The sequence below is a fragment of the Chrysoperla carnea genome, chromosome 2, assembly GCF_905475395.1.
Source record: "Chrysoperla carnea chromosome 2, inChrCarn1.1, whole genome shotgun sequence".
NCBI lineage: Eukaryota > Metazoa > Arthropoda > Insecta > Neuroptera > Chrysopidae > Chrysoperla > Chrysoperla carnea.
The window spans coordinates 72,294,944-72,309,445 of record NC_058338.1 but is presented as its reverse complement, the minus strand read 5'-3'; the positions used below and the strand labels follow the sequence as shown (position 1 = coordinate 72,309,445).

Genomic DNA, 14,502 nt, shown 5'->3' with positions numbered 1-14,502 from the left:
CGAAATTTTTGAACCTAGTAGGAAGAAAATATGGTTTAATAGTTAGGGACAAATTTTTTTTTATTTAAAAAAAAAATTTGGCTTGTTTTTCGTCCGTGTATTTCACAGTTATTCCCGAATTTCTAATGAAGGATAAAAAAATTATGTAAATCGGCCCAGCCTTTTCGTAGGACTTTAAACACTAACACCGTGACACGAGATTTTAATTTATTTAATGGTATGATTCTATAGCCTGGAATTCGAGAAGTTAAGGAAAAAGTTTTTTTTTTGTCTAAAATCATAAAGTTGTGACAACTATAGAATCATACCATTAAATAAATTAAAATCTCGTGTCACGGTGTTTGTGTTTAAACTCCTACGAAAAGGCTGTGCCGATTTAGATAATTTTTTTATCCTCCTATCCCCGCTCTAAGATGTTGAAAAAGGGAATGGTAATTTGTAGTGATGGCTACAGAGCTTTGTTTTAATTTGTAAAAATTCGGGTCCACGCCAAAAAATTTTAAGGAATTGGAAATCTTTACGATCGCAGCGATCACCACAGACGTAGGCTGACCTAATCAAATTGACTAAAAGATGGAAGTAAAGTACGTCTTTAGCGGGCGGACTACGCGGGACCAAGCATAGTGTGTATATTAATGAATTGAAGATGAATGCGCGGTGCAAGATGGAAGTCTTATAGTCACGGGTGGGCTGAGTATAGTTTAGCTAATAAATTTGAGCAACAAGTTAATTAGGATTAATATTTTTATAAAAACTTCATGTTCGACCATTTAAACATTCAATACTAAAAATTTTTATTTCAAATAATCAATTCAATACTAAAACAATATCCTTGAGTATTGAATCATACATAAAAAATATATATTGTTATCATCATTGGTCACATTTTACGCCGAAAGATATAGAAAATGACTACGCCTTTATCTAGATACAGATTGTTTCAAAACTTACCTCATTCTTTTAAAACATTCAATTTAATTAACAACAAATACTATAAATGTCCTCAATTTACATAAATTTTTTCGCAAAATTACTCATCGTATTTCCACTAGGGGCTTAAAATAAGTTGTCTCAATCAATTATTTTTTACACCACTAACAACGTGGAAATTTGGTACAATGATTTTATTTCTGAAATGAATATAGTTTACGAGAAAAATTTTAAAGCTCATTGTAAGGACTTATTTAAACAACAAGCTCGTTGTATTTTACTAATGCCTTGATTATAACACGATTCAAGTTGATCGGGGTATAATGGTGTGTTCCAAATGTTAATCAACACCGTGCGCGTGTGTTTATGGAATTGGCTAGAAATTTAATGAATCAATTCACACGTGTCTGATAAAATGTTTTTTTACTTTGCCATTTAGTAATTCATATTTTGTCCTGAGTTTGGATCAAACCAGTTAATTAGAAATTTTTTTTTTTTTAATCTAGGAAAAAATTTTGTGTTTTCCATGCAATTTTATCTAGAGAGTATAGAAATATGTAAGTTCTCCTTGCATCGTAACAAATTTTTCTATAGAATTGTCTTTTTATGACTTTATGACAAAAAATGCCTCTGGTGGGAGTGAGTTAGAGTGGCTGTCCTGGGGTGGGACACACTGAGACCATAGGGACTGTTGTGATTCCGAAAAAGGGTTGGCCCATTCCCGGCCACTACTCAATGAACCATTTGGAGCTGTTTAAGAACAGCAGGAGAGCTTTGACGTCGACGGACTCCAGTTCGGTGAAGTCGTCAAAGAGAGGCTGGCTCAAGTAAGTCCATCTCCTCATGACAAGCACTGGGCAGGGACAGAGAAAATGGGGCATTGTCTCCTCCTCCTCACCACTATGACAGCTCCTGCAGTAGTCGTGATACACTGCCAGGCCCAGGCGTTCAGCAGGCATGCCACCCAACCAGTGTCCCGTAATAGCCGCAACAACTTTACGAACAGAAGCCCTTGGAAGTGGTATAAGATCTTCGGAACGCCTATGTTTGTACTCAGACCATATCTGTCTTGTAGAACCAATAGTACGTTCCTCTCTCCATCTAAGATGGGCTATTTTTAGATATCCTCTTTGTTGAGCAAATTGCAGTTCGCTAGTGGAACTCGCGGATATTTATTGATGCTTGTGCCCGGCAGCATTGTGTCATTTCTGGCAAGTTCGACGACTTCGCAATTTCGTGGAATGTCCCTATGGTGGGAGTTGAAACCTGTACAAAAACTTTCTCCTATAATTTAGAATTACTCATGAAATTAAAATTTGAAAAGGACCATCTTAAAATGTTGGACAACATTTTTTAAGTACTCTGTACCTACAAATAAACACACATATTCCTATAAACAATCAATTTCATTCTTATCTCTTGTTATGATAGAAATTGATTTTTTTTCCTAGATACAAATTGAAATTTAAAGAGACAAGAACAGCTTTATTACATACGTAATACACAATTCTAGCATTGTTTGTCTCTCTCGCCCTTTTCAAATAATACTTACGTTTGAAAACAAAATGTTAGCAAACGAATGTGTAACAAATATGTTGACATATTCTGAACAAATATTTACACAAAACCCATAAATGTAACAAATAAAATAATAATAATTGGAAAAAAAAGACAATGTGTGTGGTTTTTGAGGTCTTGTTTGTGAAACGAAGGTAAATAATATCAATATGATATTAATTTTGTCAAGGGTATTTTTATAAAGCATGGGTTTCAGGAAAAAATAATGTGCAAATCATAATTTCTTTTTATACCATGTATATATGAAATAGTATATTAAGTTTAGTCCCAAGTTTGCAACGCTTAAAAATATTGTTGCTACGAAAAAAAATTTGGTATAGGTGGTCATAAAATCACCTAATTAGTCCATTTTCGGTTGTCTGTCCGTCTCTCTGTCTGTCAACACGATAACTGAAAAATGAAAAAGGATATCAAGCTAAATTTCAGCGTGCTGAGGACATAAATAGTGAGGTCGAGTTCGTAAATGGAACAAAAAATTTAAATTTAAATGTAAAATATGTTCCTAATAAAAAATAAGCAACTTTTGTTTGAAACATTTTTTCGTAAACACCAGTGTTTACCCGTGAGAGCGCAAATTAGGCGCAACTTATATAGTATGTATTATATGGGAATATCAGTTATGTATGTGTGACATGTATGTAATTAACTCAATTGGTTTTTTTCACTTGTTTAACCTAGATTTGATTTAAGTGCTCACAAAACATGACTGAAATAGAGGTCGTACAAATAATGAAATAAGCATGTAACCAAAAAGGGTTCAAGCCAAAAATTAGGGATTTGATGCATTTTTAGCTTTGAACAAAGATGTTTCAAATCTGAATTATATGGTTTCTTTTCAATTTCACTCAGCAACTTTAGAAAAATATGTCCCAATATAACGTGCCTTTGGTTTTCGGGCGCTGGTCAATTGTTTAAGTGCCCAAAGTAGAGAGAAGATACCAACAGAACAGTCTCTACAGAAGACATTGCCTGTGATTTTCTATTTTGGAAATTCACTCAGCTTCTGCAATTTCCGGTAAATATTCACACAATATCTTTTGTGCACCTAAATACTTGGGTATTTCTTACTGTATCTATCACTCCTCGAAGTGTTCCACTCGTCGAAAATTTCATGATTCTGCCTAAAAATCATGTGCTTTATCGACATAATTGCGTATGCACCTTTGGTAGAATATTCCTCTTGAAATCACTGAGAGAAACTATCACAAATGTACTCCTTACAACTTCTAATTACCTTCGGTTAGACCGAGTGTTTTTAAGTAGAGCAACATTTTGTTTGTATGATTTTTAAATTTCCAACTGAATGTAAGTCCATTCTCTTTGAATATTATGTCCGAGTTTTTAGTGTCTAAGGGCCCCCTTTCGTAGAGAAATCTTCTAACTAAAAACTATAAGAAAAAATGTAGTCGTATAGCTACTAATAATGTGTCTGTATCTATATTCTGATCAATGCGAATAAACGAAGTTGAATACACTTATATCGACTAATCAAATCAGACTTCACATACAGAAGCTGATTTTTAATTAAAACTGATTGTAGACGACTATAGAAAAAAAGAAATTTTTTAATTACTTTTAAATTTATTTCAAAAAAACAAAACATAAAAAACATTGGATTTGAAATGACATCAATTAATGGACGAAAACTCAGTTTAGATTTTTCTTTCCCATTATTTTAATAATAAAAAAAATGGTAACGAGCTTTTTATTAAAGCACATACACCAACCAACATAAATTCATTTCTACATCGAACATGGTTCGTAAGCTGATCATAATGCGAAATTTCTATGATTTATTTTATCTGATACTTTTTAAATATAAGTTTGACTGTAAACAAAAATGAGGTTTTAATCTTTGCCCAATTATCAAATTTAAAGGATTCGAGTTACTCAATTTTTGTATTTTGTATTTCGGTAATAGTTTTTTGACAATTTTTGTACACCTTTTATATTGGGAAAGTCATTTTGTCATACGACAATCGGTAGCTTAAAATAGAACCACGATAAGTGACTTTAACTGGGTTTCATAAAGTGTTAATAGTGTCAATAAATAGGACTTTTATCTTTTTGCTTTTGTTCCGGACAGTTGTCAAAAAACTATTCAGTCTAAGAAAATCTAATATTTTATCTTTATCAAACAGCGCATTTTGACTATAGGATAGAAGACATGTGATATGTCTTTACTTGCTATGCGAAACTATAGTAATTTACAGCAATACTGTTCACACGTGTGAATGAATTATCTGATATGAAATTGCCAGCTCCTTTATTGATCGCGATATATTAAAGATTTAGTTTTTTTTTTTAATTGTAGGTATACTTAAGACTACCAAATTGAGTGCTTGACATAATCATTAAAATATGTAAAACGAAAATCATTTGCAAAGCAACATAAGACAGAATATTTGCAACTATCAGAAAAATCCTTTAAAAAATTTCATATAATTTTTCGACAGTTTCAAAGTTGTCCTTCGTTTGTTTTCCACGGCAGCTAAGATAACAATCGTTGAAACGCCAAAATCAAGAAACTAATATCGAGGCATTTTGATTTCCGCAAATTGGACTAGTGAGCCACGGGAATCATAAAAATTTTGCTTTATTATGGGCTCATGATCTAATATGTGTGATAGTTATATCAGTGAATTTGCTTACAACAACCATCAATCAAATGTCGCATAATGGAATTGTATATGTAGGATCTAAATCACTACCATGAAAATGTGTGGTAATGGTGAAAAATGTTGAAAAACCATGTGGTTACAGTTCGTAGGTTTTGTGTTTTAAAATAGGTTTTACTACAACTATCATCTTCAAAATAAAACAAGTGAAAACAAACAATTGACTGCGTTAATAGTTGAAATACCATGCATAGACAGTGTTGATCCCTCTATCACATTACACATACATACATGTAACACATCCGTAACTGATATCCCCATATAATTCATACTACCTATACAATTTACGCCTAATTTACGCCCTCACGATTAAACAGTAATGTTTACAAAAAATGTTTCAAGCAAAAGTTGTTTATTTTTTTATTAAGAAGATTTTTTACATTTAAACTTTCGTTCTATCTCTAACAGATTACAAAATGGGTCCGACGGACCCATAGGTCAAGACCCAATTGACCTGTGTTGCTCATTTACGAACTTGATCTCACTTTTTACGTCCTGAGTACGCTTAATATCTTTTTTTGTTTTTCAGTTATCGTGTTGGCAGACAGACGGACAGACGGGCAGACGGACAGACAACCGAAAATGGACTAATCAAGTGATTTAATAAACCCCTATACCAAAATTTTGTTCAAAGCACTAATATTTTTAAGCGTTACAAACTTGGGACTAAACTTAGTATACATTGCATATTACACATATGCATGGTATAATGATTCTGAATTATTATAATATCACTTCAGTGTATGTGTAGTAAGAATATTGCATATTCCTAATGTACCATTTTTGACCTAAACAAAAGCAGATACGGATCTAAGGAGGAACCATCTTACTAATTTTCCCCTCCAAAAGTATTTTAAAAATATATGAAGTAAATAGCAAATAATTTTTACTCGATTTTTAAAAATAGTCCAAATTATTTGAAGAATATTGAACAACTTTCCAAGATATTTCCATGAACAATCCAAGATTTAAAAAATTACTCATCCAATCGTTAAATAAATAGACTTTTTGCTTGTTTGCCTTATATATCAAATTTGAACAAAATTCGAAACAAAAATTTTCTGTGATTTTTTCGGTTTTTTTTTTTTTTTTTTTTTCAAAGATTTAAAAAACTGTAATACAATCGGAAAAGTTTTATAGCGACAGATTTGAGTAAAAATCATTTTCTAGTGTAATTTTGGCTCAAAAATTATTAAAATTATTGTAATGACCGAGTAGTTTCAGAAATATCCATGGAAAGTCGAAATACCGAAACAATTTCTTCTGTTGATATTTCAGTAACTTTTTATTTAATCGATCATATGAGAAAAAACTGAGTTTTTTTTTTCAAGGAATCGTCATAGTTGCTGTGAAATGAAAACGAACAAAAGAAAATAGGTTTAGTTTTTAGGCTATATTTCAAAAACTGCTGACCCAATCGTTAAAACTTTTCTTATATTTCGGGTTGGTTATTATATTTCTGAGAATACAAAAAGAATATACGAAAGGCCCACCAGACGCGCCACGAAGATTAAATATATTCCTTTAATAGATATAACCCTTTTTTTAAGAAATCAAATTTCTGTCTAAAAATATTCAAGAGTGTTATAGATCAGCCGGTAATATAAGGCTTTTTTCTGTCAAAAAATGCATCGTAAATATATCTAACTATCCCATGATAAATGATAATAAACTTCTCTATTCTGTGATCCTCTGCACTACTCAATAAGACCAATAACTAACTTTAAATGCTTCTTATAGTCGTGATAATAAGCACTAGACTAAACTGTCTAAAATCTTGAAATACAATATAAATCATCCCTTAACACAAGACTCAAACACATACAAATATTAACTCTACTTAGAATGCCAGTAGTGTTTACAACCAACATGGATTCTTTTTTTTTTTTAACCTTTTGATGAAAAGAAATGGTTTTATCTCGAAAACGGAAATCAAAAATTGTATGATTTCCACACAATAAAATGTAATTAATATTAAAAGACCATAGTTAACCAAAAAAGGAGGTTCTAAATTCCACTGTATTTTTTTATTAATTTTTGTTACCTCAGAACTTTCGACTGGGTGAAATTTGATGATTCCTTATCTATTTGAAAGCTGGTGCTTCCCGTGTGGTCCCATTTTGGAATAGTTCTGACGACGGCATCCATGAAAAAACCATAAAAGTCTTAAATTTGTATTCATTATGCACGACAAGAGGACAAATTAGTTAATGAACTTCAGACTCACTAAAAATCACGAAATAAAAAAAACTTTTAACAAAAAGAAAACCGACTTCAAAAGAAAAACTTTTCCAAAACAAATTAATATGCACTAAAAAGTAAAAAAATAACGATAATATAATGTAGTAAAAATTATTGTTATTTTTGGAGTCGGTGTCAGCCAAGCTAATGTAGCAAACTGTTCTGTCAGAGTTGTTTCCTTGGCTTACACCGACTCCAAAAATAACAATAACTTTTTAGTGCATATTAATTTGTTTTAGAAAAGTTGTTATTTTGAAGTCGGTTTTCTAATAAACACAAAATTGTTTGAATTGGATATTGGTCATTTCACGTACAAAAAGTTATGAAATTATCGTTTAAAAAAATTTACATTTCCAACTTCACATACGTTTTGCAAAAATGGAAACCGACATTAGCTTAATCACGGTTTATAAGGAAATTTATTAGTCTTGCCCATAAAAGTAATATCCTTCACAGCTTGTTTTTTTTTGGCTGTGTAAAAAATAACTTACATAGAATATCAAATATAATCTTTGTTAAAAAAATAAAACAAACCACAAAGCTGACACTAGCTTGTAAAACATTATTCTCTCTAGTAGAATTAACTAGATTAAAATAAAGAAACAGTAAGAATTTTTTATTTTATAATAAAAATATACATTTGTGGGCAAAAAATTATACTTCTTAAAATTTTGTTTATTAAAATGATTCATTTTTGCTTTACACCGAAGTCAATATTCATATTTTCAAAAACAATAAACCACATGGATATTTTAGTGGAAAATAGACCTGGGGATATGGACACAAAATTTGGAAGTACTTTGTCCAAGTATGGCAACCATTTATAGGTCTAAGAATGTAATTATTGAAAGAAAATTGATGGGTCATAATTGAAGGATGATTAAAAAATATGTTGCATTATTGTTCTTGCTGCAGACCAAATTTTTGGTAACTAATCATTTCTCTTCTTTTATTCCCGCCATATCTTTGAAAATTATTAATTAATTATTTTTATTAGCACCGTGTATGGGTTTCATTTCAGAATTTTCCATGGTAATATCACTATTTTATTAAAAATATTTTATGGATGGGCATATAAATCTATGGTTTTTTATATCTGGTTTACATTGAAAAATTAATATTATTTTCTAACATATTTAAATAAAGGAGTATTATGGTTATTGAAATAAAGTCTACACTATTATAAGTTAAAATTGATTCTGTCAATTTACAAAATATTATTCAAGCAATTTTTTCATTTATTTTCACAATTTCTAATACAAGTTTAATTAGGGTAACTTTTAACAATATTAATTTGATATTTACTATACCAATTGTATGTAAACAATTGCAATAAAGCGATATTTTAAATAAAACGGGCGATTTATTGCAAATTTCTCAAGGTAGTCGCGCTGCAATCAATTCAACGCTTACTAATCATTACATTAATTTTGAATGTGAGACATAATCATACTCTGTTAGAAAACTTAACGTTTACTGCCAAGGTTTTCTTAAATTAATCAACAGTTTTTGAAACTATCAACTATATAACGCTGGAAATAAATTTAACCAAGACAATAGAATGTAGGGCATATTTCAAAAAATTCTTATGCTATTTAGATACAACTATATAAAACTGTGCGACCTTCATCCAACTTCATCCAACGTAGAAAAATCTAAGTTCGTACGCAAACATAAACATATGTAGATGTATTTATATCAAGTTTTACGATGTTCATATTTGCAAGCTAACGTTCAAGTACTAACATTTAAATCATTATCCACGCACGTTATTATCAAATGAAGCGTCAACAAAAAACAAATTGTTCAAATGTGTTATTGATTCTCTTAAAAAAATACTTTTTATAATAATGGAGTTAAACCTCCGTTTCTCTGACATATACGTCTTATAACAGAGGCCACCTACATCATTATTTGTTAATCTTTAATTATTTAACTACATACGTATTTAAAATTACATTTTTGATGTGGATGGATTCGGTTACTTCGTTCTTATCCAAGTGACGACAATGTGATAAATTCTGCACCCCGATTAATTATAATTGTTCACACCACCTCCCAGCCAGTTGCCAAACGGTCAAAGACCACGCTTTAGACTGCTCGACTACTGTGCCAGTATATGCCTACATTAATGATTCATTATTGAACTCATCAACCGCATACCAATTTAATTGTACAATTTTCTACGAATAGCACTCAAGTTAAAACTCACTAGGATACGCATTTACGGGTTTTTGTTATGAAGTTAACGTGTAAATTGGTAGTTTTTATTATATTTATGAAGTACAACGCCCTGACGCACAATATATTCCCTATAGAATATTATCATATAAAACTCATCTTGTATGCGCCTTATGTTACAAAAAAGTATACACATATAGACTTGGTAGTCTAAAACAAGACAAATTATTATAAGTCCTAAGTGATTACATAAAATAAACTTTTTAGATCAATATATTACAATATAAAATGGGTGATAAATTTATAAAAGATAAAAAGCGTTTATCATTTTATAGTTTAAGTATGAATTTGGGTGTAGTTTTGTTACATAGTACCTTCGTAGGTAGGTCTATATCATAGTGTTACGAACTTTAGTAGGGTAGATATAGTTATAATACACCTATCGACTACAAAATGAAATATTCCATGTTAATAGATGAGAAAAGTTTTTGAAGTAACATTTCATCTATTTTAAAACGTATTTATTGTATTAGTTTCATATTCAACTAGACGTATAACTCATCGAATTTGCTGTAAAATTCTAGCTTTATAAGTAAACTATCAGTTCACAATATTATCCTTTACCCCTACGATCTCCATGAACCTTTTTTGAACCTTGTCTCTGATATCTGATAGGTTTTTACCGTAATTCTGGTCTTCGGCCTCAGGACTCACTTCGTCTGACATATGGTGTGGTAAATGGTATGATATTTTTTACTCTTAAGGAAGGATGAAATTATTTAACAAAGAACCATTGTCTCGACAAAATAAACATATTGTGGAAATTTGACCTCAATCGACCAAATCGTTATTGCCAAAAAAAACTGTTCCCATGAATTGCAAATTTAGCTTCTTTATACGATCTATTTAAAACTTTTCTCTGTTTTCATTGAACGGGGAAAGTAGTTGAACGGTTAAAGTAGTATATTGCATACGTTACTTTAAGAGGTTATATAAAGTATGAAGATGTGAAATTGTCTACCTATGGTGTCAGTTCTGTTTTTCACTCATAAATAAAGATACCTTTCTCAACGATAAGATAATTTATAATGTATATAGGGTGCCCTAATTTATTGATGAGGAATATTTTTAAATTAATTTGATCTATATAGTAAACGCGCCTCAGTTTGTTTTGTTTGAACTCCTATTTTTAGCGAAAGTATAATTCTCTCAGTGATCATACAGCGCAATAATTAAAAATGGTCATACAATTTGAAGTACCTATTAAAAACATTTGTGGAAACTACGTTAAGATAATTAACTCAGATACTGAAAAAAACACAATTTTTCCTATTTGTATTGCATTGTTGCGTAGAGAAAAAATCAAGGGTACTGTTTTTGCTTAAAACTAATCAAAAAATACAAGAAAATTTGTTTTTGAAAAAATTCTAAATTTTGTACTTAGCGTTTATGCAACCAAGGCTACAAAAAATCGAAAGTCAGTAAAAAGTCACAGAATAATAAATTAATTTTGACAAACGAAATTATTTTTTGAGTTGTATGACAAATTTTTAGAAACATAAGTAAAAAACGTGTAGGTAAATGTAGTAGATTACAGTCCAAACTGACAATTTAAACGATGGGCAATGGTAATATCTTAAAAAGTGCGAGATGAAAATCCAATTTTTAAACTTATTTTCCAGGGCGTTCTCACAGTCAAGAGCATGTGTAGACCTCTTCTAAGAAGAAACGCGAAGAAACTGGAATATACAACTTTCTTTCAGAAATCTGGAATATGAACTAAATTCACAAATACATGTTTCAAAATGAGAAAGCTTTAATTTCTAGTTATCTCAAAAACTAAGAATTATTGAATTTTATTCGTATTCAGATTGTTGTTCTACTCTTAAGCTAAAATTTCCCAATAATGCAGAAAATTAAACCGATAACAATTCATATGAATTTTAATTTTTAATTTAATTTAAGTTTGAGAGTGTTAATTTGTGGAAGTTATTAACATTAATTAAAGAAACTTTATTTGCTTAAAATCCACTTTATTTAAGATTTTGTTAATCAAAATATTTTGTTTATGCACATTTCGACTTGTTAGTCATCTTCAGAACAATAGAATTTTAAAGAAACAACGTACCTATATTAATACTAAAATGAAAATTGAAATTATATAATAATCAGGTGATAAAGAAACCTGTCGAATTGTTGAAAAAATATAAATAAAAACAATTGTATGATCCAAGATCGTTAAAAAATTATTCGTTAAAAGAGATGAAAGCAGTTCTCGATTGATAAAAAATTACTTAAAATTACACATAATAAATAAAAAATAAATAGATAAAAAAAATATTTCTTTTTCAGAAAAACGGTTAGAAAGTTAACAAAAATCAATTAATAAATAATTATGATTTGTGTATCATATGTCAAAATACAATTAAATATAAAATTTAATTAATTAAAATTCATATGAATTTTGCAGGTTACTACTATTCAATATAGAATTTTTTTGTAATACTCTGTAAAAATTAGGTTAGTTTGCATTGCAGTATATTTGTTACAACGTGAAGTATAATGAAGTTTTAACATTGATTAATTAATACGATAAGACTTGGTATAATTACTCTTATCTAATAATAACCAAGTAATGTTTATTACATTGACTTTTAATCAACTTATTAAAATGAACTCTTACAACTATATTCAATGTTCAATTTTATTTCCTCCATCCGTGTTAGTTAGTCTGTTCAGTTCAATTCATACACAAAAAGTTATTAATTTTAATTAAAAATATATTTTAATATTATAAACTGAGTTGTTAATATAACTTTATTTAAATGATACGAAAATAGGAAATATTAAGAAATTTTTCAGCTTACGGTTTTACTTTTATTAATCAGTGTGTTTATTCATTATGTAATAAAGATAAACAGCTCTGTTTTAGACTCTTTACTTGGTTTATTGGGTGCTTCAGAGGAACTTTAAAAAAACAAATCGCTTTGCTCAAAAGACAAAAGTTGTTGAAGTACGTTATTAGGCAAGTTGATAAACTGTTTGATCAATGTGCGTTAATATCAGAAAAATTTTTGATAAATTTCTTCCTTTTTGATAATTATCAATGAATTTCCTTCATTGATAAATTCATCTGTGTATTACGTTAAATAATTGCTAAAGCGAAAAAAGTAAACTAAAGCGAAAAGAAAAATTTAGCATGTTGTTCTCAATGCCTCCGCCATTTGCCAATATGGCGATCAATTTATGATAGTACCTAGTTTATTTTTAAATGAGTTTTTAGAAGTGATTGATTTTTTTTATCGAAAATGCAATAATTAATAACAAAATACTTAAGTGTTTTTGCTTTTTAGTCATAAAAAGTATATATTAATATAATCACACGAAATTTTTTTATGACACGTAAAACTGACATTTATATACACGAATATAGATTTTAACTGTTAAATAAGGTTACGCAGTGAATCAGAAAAAATGAAATTCAAATGACAAACAAATTTTGTAATAGGTTTCAATAAAATTAGTTTTAATGTACTTTGGGCAAAAATTTTTCCAAAATTGGGTTAATCAGTAAGTAGAGACTGTGATATTACTATTTGAACACATCAAACTTAGTTTTTGAATCAGAAAAGGTTCTTTTTGTGGAACTTTCATATTTCATATTTTTCGAAATTATATTTTCAAATTCCTAAGTTTTAAAATCAAACAGCTTAAAGCTTACTCCCATTAATTCAATGAAGTTATTTTTTCAAACAGAACAAAATCTAATGAATGCATTACAAAATCAAATTCGCATGTTGAGTGTTCAATAAAATTCGAAAGCTTCTACAAAAAGAGAAATTCGGAATTGCCCTGACTTTCATGATTTTTGCTTTAATTTAATTTTAATTTAACCTTGACTATATTTTTTTGTAGAAGGTGTATGTATAAGAAAACAAAACTCTAATCGATTAAGTCTTTGCACGATATGTTTGTGAAGAAAACCCATTACATCTAGCTCATGTTGTATTATTCTCTTGAATCAAAACACAATTTAATATCGATCTTTTTACAAAATGGATTACTGTATTCTAGGACGAAGTACGATATATTTTTAAAGCCACATTAATATTTATAATCTATTAAACGATTTCCTGAAATGTTTTTAATCTACTTTCTCTAATCTAAAATTAAAAATCAGTTTTAATAACAAAATTACATTAATATTTATATCAACCTATAATACGTTCAGCTACATGCTTTTAATTGAATTTATCACAATTTTTTGGGGGAAATTAATTTTATATTTAAGAATCAATACGTTCGTTGAATAAAAAAAATTTTAACTCTTAGTTATCAAGAACACTTCCAATTTAATTATTCTTTTTTTTTTTAAGTTCATTGTGCCAAGCATAAGTTTAGCTCAAATATATAAAACTGGAGTACCCGATTAACTTCGTTTCACCAACAATTTATTTGATTATAACTTTTGATCAGGAATTACAAATTTTACTTAACCTACAGGGATTGGTTAATTGGATTAGCACGTTTTGTTACGAACATATCATCAACAACAAAATTATTGGAATCGGTCAAGTTTTGAGCTTTATCCAGATATCGGAACTGCTGTATGTTTTTATATATATGGGTTCTACAAAACCACAATGAGAATGAATTTGAAGGGCTCAAAACATTTTTTATATTTCGTAGGAATATAATAACACGTGATTGAAAAAAATGATCATATTTTGAAATTACACTCATTAATTCAATTACGCTTTTTTCAATCCCTTTAAAAATACAAAATTTTTGAAAGTTAAAATTCTTAATTAATTAAAACTTATAAGAAATTTCTTTAAAAAATATTTTTAAGAAACATCGATATTTAAATATCATTATTATTTGGTTATCGAGA

At 29.2% G+C, this 14,502-nt stretch overlaps 1 protein-coding gene across 1 annotated transcript in view; it reads left to right on the top strand.

The window, feature by feature from the left end:
- The window catches only part of LOC123292362 (leucine-rich repeat-containing protein 24-like), a 79,176-nt gene that overhangs the window by 27,163 nt on the left and 37,511 nt on the right, over positions 1-14,502 (top strand). The gene's annotated exons all lie outside the window — the stretch shown is intronic.